We start from the raw sequence: 16,097 nt of genomic DNA, 5'->3' as shown, positions 1-16,097 counted from the left end.
CACGGACATGAGTGGGCGAGACGGGTGAACTACAGTAAGAGATTATGCGATTGGACACGCACCGGCATTGTTGATACTCTAAAGCTAACTTACGGTGCCTTCGGAAAGTATTCAGAGGCCTTGAAGCTTGACACACCTGTATATTGGGAGTTTCTTCCATTCTTCTCTGCATATCCTCTCAAGCTCTGTCAGGTTGGATTGCTGCACAGCTATTTTCAGGTCTCTCCAGAGATGTTCGATCGGGTTCAAATCCGGGCTCAGGCTGGGCCAATCAAGGACATTCAGAGACTTGTCCCGAAGCCACTACTGTGTTGTCTTGGCTGTGTGCTTAGGGTCGTTGTCCTGTTGAAATGTGAACCTTTGCCCCCATTCTGAGGTCCTGAGTGCTCTGGAGCAGGTTTTCATCAAAGATCTCTCTGTACTTTGCTCTGTTCTTTGCCTCAATCTTGACTAGTCTCCCAGTCCCTGCTGCTGAAAAACATCCCCACAGCATGCTGCTGCCAGCACCAGGCAGCATTAAAGCTCTGTCAGAGTGACCATCAGGTTCTTGGTCACCTCCCTGACCAAGGCCCTTCTCCCCCGATTGCTCAGTTTGTCTGGGCGGCCAGCTCCAGTAAGAGTCTTGGTGGTTCCAAACTTCTTCCATTTAAGAATGATGGAGGCCACTGGGGACCTTCAATGCTGCAGAATTCTTTGGGTTTCCTTCTCTAGATCTGTGCCTCGACACAATCCTGTCTCAGAGCTCTACGGACAATTCCTTTGACCTCATGGCTTGGTTTTTTCTCTGACATGCACTGTCAACTATGGGACCTTATATAGACAGGTGTGTGCCTTTCCAAATCATGTACAATCAATTGAATTTACCACAGGTGGACTCCAATCAACTTGTAGAAACATCTCAAGGATGATCAATGGAAACAGGATTCACCTGAACTCAATTTCGAGTCTCATAGCAAAGGGTCTGAATACTAATGTAAATCAGGTATTTCTGTTTTTCATATTTAATACATTTACAAAATTTCTAAAAACCTGTTTTCGCGTTGTCATCATGGGGTATTGTGTGTAGACTGCTGAGGAGAATATTTTATTTAATCCATTTCAGAATAAGGCTGTAACATAAAAAAATGTGGAAAAAGTGTTGCGGTCTGAATACTTTTCGAAGGCACTGTATATGTCCAAAAAATGGATGTAGTAACTGCAGATTGCCCCTTGAAATACAAGCTGGTCCCTTACTTTCAGGTGAAAATAAAAATGCTGCCCATATGTTTTATTATGCTATGTGAAGCTTTGACCTTACTCAACATGTAAATATATACTGAACAAAAATATAAACACAACATGCAACAATTTCATTGATTTTACTGAGTTACAGTTCATATGAGGAAATCAGTCAATTAAAATAAATCCATTACACGGAACCCAAACCGGCTGCGCGCGTGCGCCATCGTGCGCTATTGTGCATAAAGGTATTTTGTCCCCCTACACCAAACGCGATCACGACACACAGGTTAAAATATCAAAACAAACTCTGAACCAATGACATTAATTTGGGGACAGGTCGAAAAGCATTAAACATGTATGGCAATTTAGCTAGTTAGCTTGCACTTGCTAGCTAACGTTAATTTGTCCTATTTAGCTAGCTTGCTGTTGCTAGCTAATTTGTCCTGGGATATAATCATTGAGTTGTTATTTTACCTGAAATGCACAAGGACCTCTACTCCGACAATTAATCCACACATAAAACGGCCAACCGAATCGTTTCTAGTCATCTCTCTTCCTTCCAGGCTTTTTCATCTTTGAACTTATATGGTGATTGGCATCTAAACTTTCATAGTATTACCACGACAACCGGCAACAAAGTTCGTCTTTCAATCACCCACGTGGGTATAACCAATGAGGAGATGGCACGTGGGTACCTGCTTCTATAAACCAATGAGGAGATGGGAGAGGCAGAACTTTCAGCTCGATCTGCGTCAGAAATAGGAACGACTTCTATTTTAGCCCTTCGCGTCGCAGACGGTCGTTGGCGCGCGCGAGCAGTGTGGGCGCGCGCGAGCAGTGTGGGTGCAATAATTGAATGACATGGATTTCTAAATTTATTTTGCGACGTGTCCGGTCTGGTCAGCATGTTAGGCCCTAATTTATGTATTTCACATGACTGGGAATACAGATATGCCTCTGTTGGCCACAGATATCTTTAAAAAAAATAGGCTTCACAATGGCCCTCAGCATCTCATCATGGTATTTTTGTGCATTCAAATATAACATCGATAAAATGCAAATGTGTTCGTTGTCCGTAGATTATGCATGCCCATACCATAACCGCACCATGGGGCACTCTGTTCACAACATTGACATCAGCAAACCGCCCACCCACATGACGCCATACATGTGGTCTGTGGTTGTGAGGCCGGTAGGACGTACTGCCAAATTCTCTAAAAAGATGTTGACGGTGTCTTAAGGTAAAGAAATGAACATTCAATCCTATGGCAACAGGTCTGGTGGACATTCCTGCAGTCAGCATGCCAATTGCACACTCCCTCAAAACTTGAGACATCTGTGGCATTGTGTTATGTGACAAAACTGTACATTTTAGAGCAGACTTTTATTGTCCCCAGCACAAGGTGCACCTGTGTAATGATCATGCTGTTTAATCCACTTATTTATATGCCACACCTGTCAGGTGGATGGATTATCTTGGCAAAGGAGAAATGCTCACTAACAGGGATGTAAACACATTTGTGCACAACATTTAATAGAAATAACCCTTTTGTGCGTACGGCAAATTTCTGGTCTATTTTATTTCAGCTCATGAAACATGGGACCAACACTTTACATGTTGCGTTTATATTTTTATTCAGTGTAGTATGTTCGACAGACATTTTTCTTTTAGAGGCTAATGTTGAGAGACATAGGCTTTTCTTTCTCTCTCTGAACAACCTCTGATTGAGAAGGCAGCTGTTGCGTTTCTCAGGGGCACTATCAGTAGATCTGACCTAGCTAACCCCTGTCTACAACCAAGTCCTTCTAATCGAGAATGTGTCAGCTGGCGGACCTCTACTGCTCTCCAATTCACAGCACAATGCTTACCTCTATTAGGAAGTTTCGCTTGATGCTCACTGCAGCCAGGCTAGTTTGACAGTGACACCCACTAACTAACTTCTGATGGCAGAGGTTTATGAACTTCTGGAACCAATTAGACATGCCAGAATTTGACATGAACAGATATAGTAAGGCTTGTGCAAATGTTGATGGAAGAGAAACACCAAGATGGATTTGCTATGACTCTGGCTTATACTACTGGCCTAAAAAATACACTTGGAGGTGCATCATTTCAGATTTTGGACTAAACCAAAAACATTACTTTTGCCTGAAAGCCAGACCAGTGTATTCCAGAATGTCATTTATAAAATGTGTTGCTTCCTGTTGCCCTACTTTTGTCTACTGTCCAAAATAGTGAAATGACAGAACACACGCACGCACGTGCGCACACACACACACACACACACACACACACACACACACACACACACACACACACACACACACACACACACACACACACACACACACACAGGAACAGGATGGGGTCTGATTCAGGGCTGGATGGAGAGAGGCAAACTCCAGGGCTGCAATATACTGAGGATTCAGTGGAAACCTAATTACTTTTGTCTGTGGGAGATGGACGCCTTTGGCTCGTCAGCAGAATAGCAGACGAGATTTAGGGCCCTCAACAGCGCTGGGCGACACTGCTGCAAGGCAGGCTGGGAAGGACGGCTGCAGACTGCTCAGACGGCCACTGACAGGGCTCTGCTCTCATTATACAGCCTCTATTCGTGGGCCAATGACACGTTTCATTGCTGTCTACAGTTGACAGGCATGTTTCCAGTGGCCACCCAAAGGCTAGTTATAGATACTGTAGATAAATATATGAGTTTTGAAGTGGGACACAGATAACATTAATGCAAACCTTTTTAGAAAACAAAATCTATATATGTGAATTATGGTGGCTCGACACTCTCGGCACGCTTTGCAACTCAGGGGACAGTCTCAGGTGCAGTCTGGCCTATTGTACTACCAGCGGGCGAGTGTGTTTACATAAAGACAGCTGATTTCAGTGACGCCTCCAAGACACCTCGGGGTCACTCACTGCTTTGTTTGTTGTGACAGCAGCAGCCTGTGCGCGCGCGCGTGTGTGTGTGTGTGTGTGTGTGTGTGTGTGTGTGTGTGTGTGTGTGTGTGTGTGTGTGTGTGTGTGTGTGTGTGTGTGTGTGTGTGTGTGTGTGTGTGTGTGTGTGTGTGTGTGTGTGTGTGTGCACGTGTTAAATTGTATGTCTGTTATCTTTGGGCTGCAGACGTGAGGCTTTTTAATGTATCTATTTTTTCCCCACTTTCTCTTAAATTTACCAAAGAGCAAGTCCTCTCACTGGTCAATGGAACATGTCCCAGAATGACTTATCTGTCAATCAGTCTACCCTCCCACCCCAGATGCCTAACATTCTCAGACAAACTCACTTCTGCTAATGTTCAAATGGTCTCATAATACACCATGGGTAGCCTGACTAATGGCTGTCTGTGGTGAATAAACATCAGCATGTCATCTGGACTTTATAAATAACGCATTTTCTCAAAACATGGTTTGGTAAAAAAAGATTATAACATAACATTGATGAGGTAGAGTGCTAGATATGCTTCTTATCATCCAGGATGTTTTCTCATATCAGTAGGCATACTGTAAAGTAAACAAAAAGTGGCAACAGACAAAATAAATGTGAAGGAAAAAGATTTCTAACCTCGACGGGAGCACCCAGGCAACCCTGAGGCTACTATCAACGCTTTGCTACGGAGTTGCAAAGAAAAAGCCATATCTCAGACTGGCCAATAAAAAGAAAAGATTAAGATGGGCAAAAGAACACAGACACTGGAGAGAGGAACTCTGCCTAGAAGGCCAGCATCCCAGAGTCGCCTCTTCACTGTTGACGTTGAGACTGGTGTTTTGCGGGTACTATTTCATGAAGCCGCCAGTTGAGGAATTGTGATGTGTCTGTTTCTCAAACTAGACCTTCTAATGTACTTGTCCTCTTGCTCAGTTGTTCACTGAGGCCTCCCACTCCTCTTTCTATTCTGGTTAGAGCCAGTTTTTGCTGTTCTGTGAAGGGAGTAGGACACAGCGTTGTATGAGATTTTCAGTTTCTTGGCAATTTCTCGCATGGAATAGCCTTAATTTCTCAGAACAAGAATAGACTGACGAGTTTCAGAAGAAATGTCGTTGTTTCTGGCCATTTTTAGCCTGTAATCGAACCCACAAGTGTTGATGCTCCAGATACTCAACTAGTCTAAAGAAGGCCAGTTTAAGTGCTTCCTGTATCATCACAACCGTTTTCAGCTGTGCTAACATAATTGCAAAAGGGTTTTCTAATGATCAATTAGCCTTTTAAAAAGCTAAACTTGGATTAGATAACACAACGTGCCATTGGAACACAGGAGTGGTGGTTGCTGATAATGGTTCTCTGTACATCTATGTAGATATTCCATTAATAATCATCCATTTCCAGCTACAATAGGAATTTACAACATTAACAATGTCTACACTATATTTCTGATCAATTTGATGCTATTTGAATGGACAAAAAAGTGACCCCAAACTTTTGAACGGTAGTGTATATACAGTATATATTATATGTATGTATGTATGTATGTATGTATGTATGTATGTATGTATGTATGTATGTATGTATGTATGTATGTATGTATGTATGTATGTATGTATGTATGTTACCAGGACATGTACTCTGAGCATGCGCTGACCAACTGGCAAGTGTCTTCACTGACATTTTCAACCTCTCCCTGTCTGAGTCTGTAATACCTACATGTTTCAAGCAGACCACCATAATGCCTGTGCCCAAGAACACTAAGGTAACTTGCCTTATTGACTACCGACCGGTACCACTCACATCTGTAGCCATGAAATCCTTTGAAAGGCTGGTCATGGCTCACATCAACACCATTATCCCAGAAACTCAAGACCCACTCCAATTTGCACACCGCACCAACAGATCCACAGATGACGCAATCTCTATTGCACTCCACACTGCCCTTTCACAACTGGACAAAAGGAAATCCTATGGGAGAATACTATTCATTTACTACAGCTCAGTGTTCAACACCAGAGTGCCCTCAAAGCTCATCACTATGCTAAGGACCCTGGGACTAACACCTCCCTCTGCAACTGGATCCTGGACTTCCTGACGTGCCATCCCCAGGTGGTAAGAGTAGGTAACAACACATCCGCCACGCTGATCCTCAACACGGTACCCCTCAGGGGTGCGTGCTCAGTCCCCTCCTGTACTCCCTGTTCACTCATGACTGCACGGCCAGGCACGACTCCAACACCATCATTAAGTTTGCTGATGACACAACAGTGGTAGGCCTGATCACTGACAACGATGAGACAGCCTGTAGGGAGGTCAGAGACCTGACCATGTGGTGCAAGGACAACAACCTCTCCCTCAACGTGATCAAGACAAAGGAGATGATTGTGGACTACAGGAAAAGGAGGACCGAGCACGCCCCCATTCTCATCGACAGGGCTGTAATGGAGCAGATTGAGAGCTTCAAGTTCCTTGGCATCCACATCACCAACAAACTAACATGGTCCTATTCCCCCTCAGGAGACTGAAAAGATTTGGCATGGGTCCTCAGATCGTCAAAAGGTTTTACAGATGCACCATCGAGAGCATCCTGACAGGTTGCATCACTGCCTGGTATGGCAACTTGTCACGTTCCTGACCGGTTTTCTGTTATTTTGTATGTGTTTGACGGTCAGGGCGTGAGTTTGGGTGGGTAGTCTATGTTATGTGTTTCTATGTTGGTTAAAGGGTGACCTGATATGGCTCTCAATTAGAGGCAAGTGGTTTTCATTTCCTCTGATTGAGAGCCATATTAAGGTAGGTGTTTTCACATTGATTGTTGTGGGTGGTTGTCTCCTGTGTCAGTGTCTGTGTATGTTACGCCACACGGGACTGTTTTCGGTTTTTGTTTGTTCGTTCGTTTTATGTAGTCAGTTTTCCTGTTCATGCGTTCTTCGTGTTTCATGTAAGTTCGTCGTCCAGGTCTGTCTACGTCGTTTATTGTTTTGTAGTTTGTTAAAGTGTTGTCGTGTTTTTCCGTTTTGTTAATAAATATTATGTCGAATTCAAACGCTGCATTTTGGTCGAATCACTACTCCTCCTTTTCGGATGAAGAGGAGGAGGAACGCCGTTACAGAACCACCCACCAAATTAGAACCAAGCAGCATATGTTCGAGCAGTGGAATACACAGGACTACTGGACTTGGGAGGACGAGCTGGATGGAAAAGGTCCATGGGCACAGCCGGGAGAATATCGCCGTCCCAAAGCTGAGCTGGAGGCAGCGAAAGCAGAGAGGCGGCGATATGAGGAGGCAGCAAGGAGACGTGGCTGGAAGCCGGAGAATCAAGCTCAAGACCGGAGATATGAAGGTACGCGGCTAGCAAGGAAGCCCGAGAAGAAACCCCAAAAATGTATTGGGGGGGAGCTAAGAGGTAGTGGGCCAAGGGCAGGTAGGAGACCTGCGCCCACTTCCCAGGCTAACCGTGGAGAGCGGGAGTACGGGCAGACACCGTGTTACGCAGTAGAGCGCACGGTGTCTCCTGTACGTGTGCATAGCCCGGTGCGGGTTATTCCACCTCCCCGCACTGGTAGGGCTAGATTGAGCATTGAGCCAAGTGCCATGAAGCAGGCTCTACATATCTGGCCACCAGTACGTCTCCTTGGGCCGGCTTACATGGCACCAGCCTTACGCATGGTGTCCCCGGTTCGCCTACATAGCCCGGTGCGGGTTATTCCACCTCCCCGCACTGGGCGGGCGACGGGGAGCATTCAACCAGGTAAGGTTGGGCAGGCTCGGTGCTCAAGGGAGCCAGTACGCCTGCACGGTCCGGTATTTCCGGCGCCACCTCCCCGCCCCAGCCCAGTACCACCAGTGCCTACACCACGCACCAGGCTTCCAGTGCGTTTCCAGAGCCCTGTTCCTCCTCCACGCACTCTCCCTATGGTGCGTGTCTCCAGCCCAGTGCCTCCAGTTCCGGCACCACGCACTAAGCTACCTGTGCGTCTCCAGAGCCCTGTACACACTGTTCCTTCTCCCCGTACTCGTCCTGATGTGCGTGCCCTCAGCCCGGTACCACCAGTTCCGGTACCACGCACCAGGCCCAAGGTACGCTTTGAGAATTCAGTGTGCCCTGTCCCTGCTCCCCGCACTAGCCTGAAGGTGCGTGTCCTTAGCCCGGTGCCTCCAGTTCCGGCACCACGCACCAGGCCTACAGTGCGCCTCAGTCGGCTAGAGTCTGTAGTCTGCCCAACGCCGTCTGAGCCATCCGTCTCCTCAGCGCCATCTGAGCCATCCGTCTCCCCAGCGCCATCTGAGCCATCCGTCTCCCCAGCGCCATCTGAGCCATCCGTCTCCCTAGCGCCATCTGAGCCATCCGTCTCCCCAGCGCCATCTGAGCCATCCGTCTCCCCAGCGCCGTCTGAGCCATCCGTCTGCCCAGTGCCGTCTGAGCCATCCGTCTGTCCCGAGCCATTAGAGCCGCCCGTCTGTCCCGAGCCGTCAGAGCCGTTCGTCAGTCAGGAGCCGCTAGAGCCATTCGTCAGACAGGATCTGCCAGAGCCGCCAACCAGACAGGATCTGCCAGAGCCGCCAACCAGACAGGATCTGCCAGAGCCGCCAACCAGACAGGATCTGCCAGAGCCGCCAACCAGACAGGATCTGCCAGAGCCGCCAACCAGACAGGATCTGCCAGAGCCGCCAGTGAGCCATGAGCGTCCAGAGCCGCCAGTGAGCCATGAGCGTCCAGAGCCGCCAGCGAGCCATGAGCGTCCAGAGCCGTCAGCGAGCCATGAGCGTCCAGAGCCGTCAGCGAGCCATGAGCGTCCAGAGCCGTCAGCCAGCCATGAGCGTCGAGAGCCGTCAGCCAGCCATGAGCGTCGAGAGCCGTCAGCCAGCCATGAGCGTCGTGAGCCGTCAGCCAGCCATGAGCGTCCAGAGCCGTCAGCCAGCCATGAGCGTCCAGAGCCGTCAGCCAGCCATGAGCGTCCAGAGCCGTCAGCCAGCCATGAGCGTCCAGAGCCGTCAGCCAGCCATGAGCGTCCAGAGCCGTCAGCCAGCCATGAGCGTCCAGAGCCGTCAGCCAGCCATGAGCGTCCAGAGCCGTCAGCCAGCCATGAGCGTCCAGAGCCGTCAGCCAGCCATGAGCGTCTAGAGCCGTCAGCCAGCCATGAGCGTCCAGAGCCGTCAGCCAGCCATGAGCAGCCCCTCAGCCCGGAGCTGTCATTAATCCAGAACTGCCCCTCAGTCCAGAGCTGTCTCTCTGTCCGGAGCTGCCCTTCAGTCCGGAGTTGCCCCTCTATCCTGAGCTACCTCTCTATCCTGACCTACCTCTCTGTCTTGAGCTATCTCTCTGTCCTGTGCTACCTTATCCTGGTGCTGCCCCTTATTTTAAGGTTACCAGTTAAAGTAAGTGGGTGTAAGATGAGGGTGGTTATTCTAAGGGGGAGACGTAAGCTGGGATTGACTATGGTGGGGTGGGGACCTCGCCCAGAGCCTGAGCCACCACCGTGGTCAGACGCCCACCCAGACCCTCCCCTAGACTTTTGGTGGTGCGTTCGGAGTACGCACCTTGAGGGGGGGGTTATGTCACGTTCCTGACCGGTTTTCTGTTATTTTGTATGTGTTTGACGGTCAGGGCGTGAGTTTGGGTGGGTAGTCTATGTTATGTGTTTCTATGTTGGTTAAAGGGTGACCTGATATGGCTCTCAATTAGAGGCAAGTGGTTTTCATTTCCTCTGATTGAGAGCCATATTAAGGTAGGTGTTTTCACATTGATTGTTGTGGGTGGTTGTCTCCTGTGTCAGTGTCTGTGTATGTTACGCCACACGGGACTGTTTTCGGTTTTTGTTTGTTCGTTCGTTTTATGTAGTCAGTTTTCCTGTTCATGCGTTCTTCGTGTTTCATGTAAGTTCGTCGTCCAGGTCTGTCTACGTCGTTTATTGTTTTGTAGTTTGTTAAAGTGTTGTCGTGTTTTTCCGTTTTGTTAATAAATATTATGTCGAATTCAAACGCTGCATTTTGGTCAAATCACTACTCCTCCTTTTCGGATGAAGAGGAGGAGGAACGCCATTACACAACTGCTCTGCCTCCGACCGCAAGGCACTACAGAGGGTAGTGCGTACGGCCCAGTACATCACTGCGGCCAAGCTTCCTGCCATCCAGGACCTCTATACCAGCCGGTGTCAGAGGAAGGCCCTAAAATTGTCAAAGACTCCAGCCACCCTAGTCATAGACTGTTCTCTCTGCTACCGCACGGCAAGCGGTACCAGAGCTCCAAGTCTAGGTCCAAGAGGTTTCTAAACAGCTTCTATCCCCAAGCCATAAAACTCCTGAACAGCTAATAAAATGGCTACCCAGAGTATTTCCATTGCCTCCTGCCCCCCCCCCCCCCCCACCCTTCTGCGCTGCTGCTACTCTGTTATTATCTATGCATAGCCACATTAATAACTCTACCTACATGTACATATTACCTCAATTACCTCGACACCGGTGCTCCCGCTCATTGACTCTGTACCGGTGCCCCCTGTATATAGCCCCGCTATTATTATTTACTGCTGCTCTCTAATTATTTGTTATTCTTATCTCATACTTTTTTTTTGGGGGGGGGGGGGTATTTTCTTAAAACTGCATTTTTGATTAAGGGCTTGTAATTAAGCATTTCACTGTAAGGTGTTGTATTCGACGCATGTGACAAACACCATTTGATTTGACTTAATTTGATTTTGATATACACTACCGTTCAAAAGTTTGGGGCCACTTAGAAATTTGAGCCTGTAGGAAATTATATTATATTGACTATATTTCCTCTTCATTTTGCAACTCATTTCATGTTTGTTTTCATGGAAAACAATGACATTTCTAAATTACATGGATTGCATGTAATCCGTAATCCCTGCTGTCTCTGGTATCAAAGGGTATCAAGAACATGCATATCCTTGCTTCAGGTCCTGAGCTACAGGCAGTTTGATTTGGGTATGTCATTTTAGGCGAAAATTGAAGAAAAGGGTCAGATCCTTAAGAGGACACCCTCTTTTCACCCTCTTTTCTCTTTTAATGAGCAGGAGAAAATGTTTGAATAGTCTTGTAAGCCTGGCATCACATCCCTCATAGACCCCCATTGGTGAGATTTACAAGCCATATGTTCTCTTTCTTCCACCTATGCAGCACAGCCATACGACTGGCTTCCATATATTTCCGGACAGCCTCTTCAGATGGCCCAGACAACAACATAGATCTAGGATCTCACTTCCTCTGACAATACCAAGCCTGCCTTCCATTTAGTCATGTTATGTTCCATAGCTTTGAGACCTCCCTAGTCCTTGTCTTCCTCTCCCACTCAAAATGGACTGTTCATATAACTGAGGATGATCAGTTCTGCAATAAGTCTAAATAAATGATATTAACACATAACAGAAGCGTGTTTTACGTGGTGAACATTGTTTCGTTCAGTACATAAAATCCAAATGTGCATTATTCCGGTGCAAGAAAAACGTCTGAATCCACCCTTTCACTCTAACAAATGGAGACGATTTAACAACATGCCGTGGCTATCTGGACGTGAAGCGATGCAAACGTGCTCTCGTCCATTTGTCAACAGACTGTTCGTGATTCCAGTGTACAGAATAGAGGGGTTTTGTGCCAGGGACAGATGGGTAGCCTACATTGTGAATGCAGTTCGCATCTGCTGAGATACAATATATTGTCATGAATGCGTGCCATTGTATGTTCGGGCTAAGTGTAGAAAAAAATATGAATGGCCTAAGCCCTACGCCAACAACTACTGTTCATATGCAACAGTGCATTCAGAATATTCAAGATTGCCAGCTGTGTTTCTTTAGCTTTATCGATGACAGAGAACCATAAAAGGCCTGTGAGGGAGATGATAATGTTGGTATTCCCTGAACAGATGGCATTCTTGCCAAACACACAATTTCCAGCTGCACCTGGTAAGACTTCAGACAGAGCCCAGTTTAGGCAGTAATTGCATAGTGGGTAAGGGAAAGGAAATGCCACCCTGTGAATGGCTACCTTAAGAGGGTCTGACAGTGTAATCTCCTCAGCAATACTGAAACCACAGTGAAGTTATGCTGAAACATGGTTAACAAGAGAGAGAAGTATTAGGCATCATGTGTATTTCTGAAAACACCGACAACACTAGTGCAGAGTCTTGGAATCGTAGATGGTAGAATTATGCTATTCATTAAGGTAGTGCTTCACAATAGAAATAAACATGTTAAAAAACATTAGTGTACTGTAAGAGATGTAGTTGAATATAAGACCAATCTAGAATAAGTATTTTTGTAGTTGAAGTGCCATATACACAACATTGAAAATGTGAATCTAAACATTTCCCATACTGTCTACAGTATGGGTTTAATGACTGCATTTGCTATGCTCAACTGACCAAGTGCTGAAGTTTGACTCCAAATGAAAGGCGATGGTTGTTAAACTATCAGATTTGTCATAGATTCTGGAAAACATAATAAGACTTCTGGAATTGTGGCAACCAGCCTTTGGCCTGCACACACTTGGTATCTCTCCAGTCACCATGGCACAGATATCCCTGATGTGTAACGGTCGTTCTCCTCCTCTTCGTCCGAAGAGGAGGAGTAGGGATTGGACCAAAGCGCAGCGTTGTTATATGACATAATGAAGTTTATTAAAGTAAGACGAAACACGAAAACACTATAACAGACTACAAAACAAATAAACGATGTAGACAGACCTGACTTGAGAACTTACAAACTACGAAGAACGCACGAACAGGAACAGACTACATACACGAACGACAAACGAAACAGTCCCGTGTGGTAGACATACAGACACGGAAGACAACCACCCACAACAAACAATGTGAAACAACCTACCTATATATGGTTCTCAATCAGAGGAAAACGACAACCACCTGCCTCTGATTGAGAGCCATACAAGGTCAATTAACACTGACACTTAACATAGAACAAACAACACAGACTGCCCACCCAGCTCACGTCCTGACCCACTAAACACAACTATACAAAAGGAAAACAAGGTCAGGAACGTGACATGATGGTATCTCTCCAGTCACCATGGCACAGATATTCCTGATGGTATCTCTTCAGTCACCATGAAACAGATATCCCTGATGGCATCTCTCCAATCACCATGAAACAGATATCCCTGACAGTAGCTCTCCAGTCACCATGATACAGATATACCTGATGGTATCTCTCCAGTCACCATGAAACAGATATCCCTGTTGGCATCTCTCCAATCACCATGAAACAGATATCCCTGACAGTAGCTCTCCAGTCACCATGATACAGATATACCTGATAGTATCTCTCCAGTCGCCATGATAAAGATATCCCTGATAGTATCTCTCCAGTCACCATGATACAGATATACCTGATAGTATCTCTCCAGTCACCATGATACAGATATCCCCGACGGCATCTCTCCAGTCATCACTGACCTTGAAAGTCACTCAAGCTAATTAGACAAATGCAATAGACTTTAAAACTAATGTAGCCTGTCTTCACACATTTACTAATTTTCTTTCTTATAATGAAGGTCCTTTACAGTGTCCTTGTCCTTTTTAAAAGGCATTGAAAACTAAGAAATAGGAAAACTAAAATATAGGCAGTTAAGAAATAGGCAGTTAAGAAATAGGAAAGCAAAAAAATAGGCAGCTAAAAAATAGGCTGCTAAGAAATAGGCAGCTATGAAATAGGTAGTTAAGAAAAAGGCAGCAAAGAAATAGGCAGCAAAGAAATAGGCAGCAAAGAAATAGGCAGCTAAGAAATAGGCAGCAAAGAAATAGGCAGCAAAGAAATAGGCAGCAAAGAAATAGGCAGCAAAGAAATAGGCAGCTAAGAAATAGGCAGCTAAATTGGCAGTTTTGCAGTGTGGAAAAACAGCAGACAGCCGTGTCACCTCCAGACCAGTTGGAGGTCACTGCAAGGGGAAGGAAGTGGGACTGTCCGGACGGAGGAGCAGCTAAGGTATCAATGCACCAATCTACCTCTATCGTCAAATAACTTCTGCAGTTCTAAGAGTTGTAATAAAATTACGTATTATATCTGGGTATGTCTGGGGTACCGATACCCAATGCCTCAATGTCCTCAGTACTGCTGGTTTTAATTTCTCCTATATCATGAATGGGACAGAAAATCTCAATGCCTGAGTAGTGGGAAAGGATGCAAACCAGCAGCGCTGCAGACCGTGTGGCCCAAATGATTGTTACATAAATGAACATAATGCATTTCTAATTACTAGTAATACATTATTAATTACTGGTTAGTTTTTTGGCCAACATAGGTCTCCACCCGTGCCTTTTTGGCCTCTATTCAGATCCATTTTACAACTAGACTGTTTTACATATTCTCACCACTACTTAAATGACTTCTAGTCCTTTGTGCAATATGAGGAACCAGACTGGTGTCACATACCATGCAAACAATGGTAACATGGTGTGGTGGAGGACCAAGAGTTTATGCTCTTGGTATGAGGTCATCACTCCGCACCCAGAGAGAATGCACGAGGTCATCACTCCACACCGACACGCCGTGCTCTTTACTTGTGAACATACTTTGTCTCAAGTGACTCGCAAGCAAAGACGGTGGATAAATGAAGAGTTCACTCAGGCCGTTTTCCTTTTTATATGGTCAGTTCCTGTCTACGTAAGTGGGTGTCTCCCATAGACACCAATGCAATAGCAGCTGGGTCTAGTCTACTTAGATCATTGACTTTCATTGAACCAGAAAAAAACAGCGAGTGGGGCATCTCGCTTCCTCTTCCGTCACTGTCAATAGTGCGCCATGATGAGTCATTGCACAACATATTTCTCCTCCACAGGCGCTCGTATCTCATAGTTTTGATAAGAGGGAAAGTGGGAAATAAAGAGAAGAGTGAAACTTGTAGCCTTGGATGAGCCAGTTACGTAAGCGAAACGCTGAGAGACAACGCTGTTCTTTTTTCAAAGGAGTCCTTCAGAGACACATAGACACAGACATCTAGTACTCTCATGAGTATCCTCTGCAGTCTGGGGGCTTATCACAAGTCCTTTGATTCCACCAAGACTTCATCAATTATTTAAGTCTGTATTGTTTTACAATGCTCACGATTCAATGTCCATGTCCTAGATTTCTGAAGATTACATGTTATTGTTTCATGTTTTATATTGTTATTTTAGAATTAATAATTCAGTACTCAAGAGGTTATGAATTTACAATGAGAATTTGGGTATGGAATTTGGGAACAGTGCTGCAATAGAATCTCAATAAAAAGTGGTTTTGCTTGTTATGAAGGTGCCTTCACATGTTGACTCATACAACCCTTGCTCTAAATTCAATGATATAGCCTATGTGAATACCATACTTTATGTCTCATAGGGAAATAGTAAGAATGACGGCAGACTGCATAAACTTGTAACAGTCCTTTTAAAACCACACTTCATTAAAAGCATCCATTAAAAGCATTACCTCAGAGAATGAATCTTCTATACATTGTCCACTCTGGGATGCATTACATTTAATGCCCCCCTTAAATACTTTAAAATGTATCCTCCGTTGAAGTGCTCACTGATCTGTATGTGGATGGTTAGTGTAGTTTCGATTCTCTTTCTTTGACTAATCAAACCTTGTCAGATGAGTAATTACTCCAAGTAAGGGACGAATAGTGGATGCATTTTGTATACAGTAAACAGGGCCTTTGTATGACAAATATAGCAATGCTGGGAAGTCTCAGGATCTTTAGCATCGATAGTGGGAGATGTAGCCTGAAGGCACAGAGAGAGAGAGAAGACTTCCCCCTTTAGTAATGCATCAGTGTTGTGCCAGTTTTCCATCGACAGCCAACACACACTCTCACTCCAGGGATATTAATATTTCAGAGAGTAGTTGTTGTTAGTTCCAGTCTGCTGGACAACATTGTACAAAGAGTGTCAACTTGGCCCCAGAGCTGTGTGAATCTGTCTTATAAAGTGATT

This window comes from Salvelinus namaycush, chromosome 5, assembly GCF_016432855.1.
Source record: "Salvelinus namaycush isolate Seneca chromosome 5, SaNama_1.0, whole genome shotgun sequence".
NCBI lineage: Eukaryota > Metazoa > Chordata > Actinopteri > Salmoniformes > Salmonidae > Salvelinus > Salvelinus namaycush.
The sequence above is the reverse complement of the archived record's forward strand: the minus strand, read 5'-3'. Positions refer to the sequence as shown.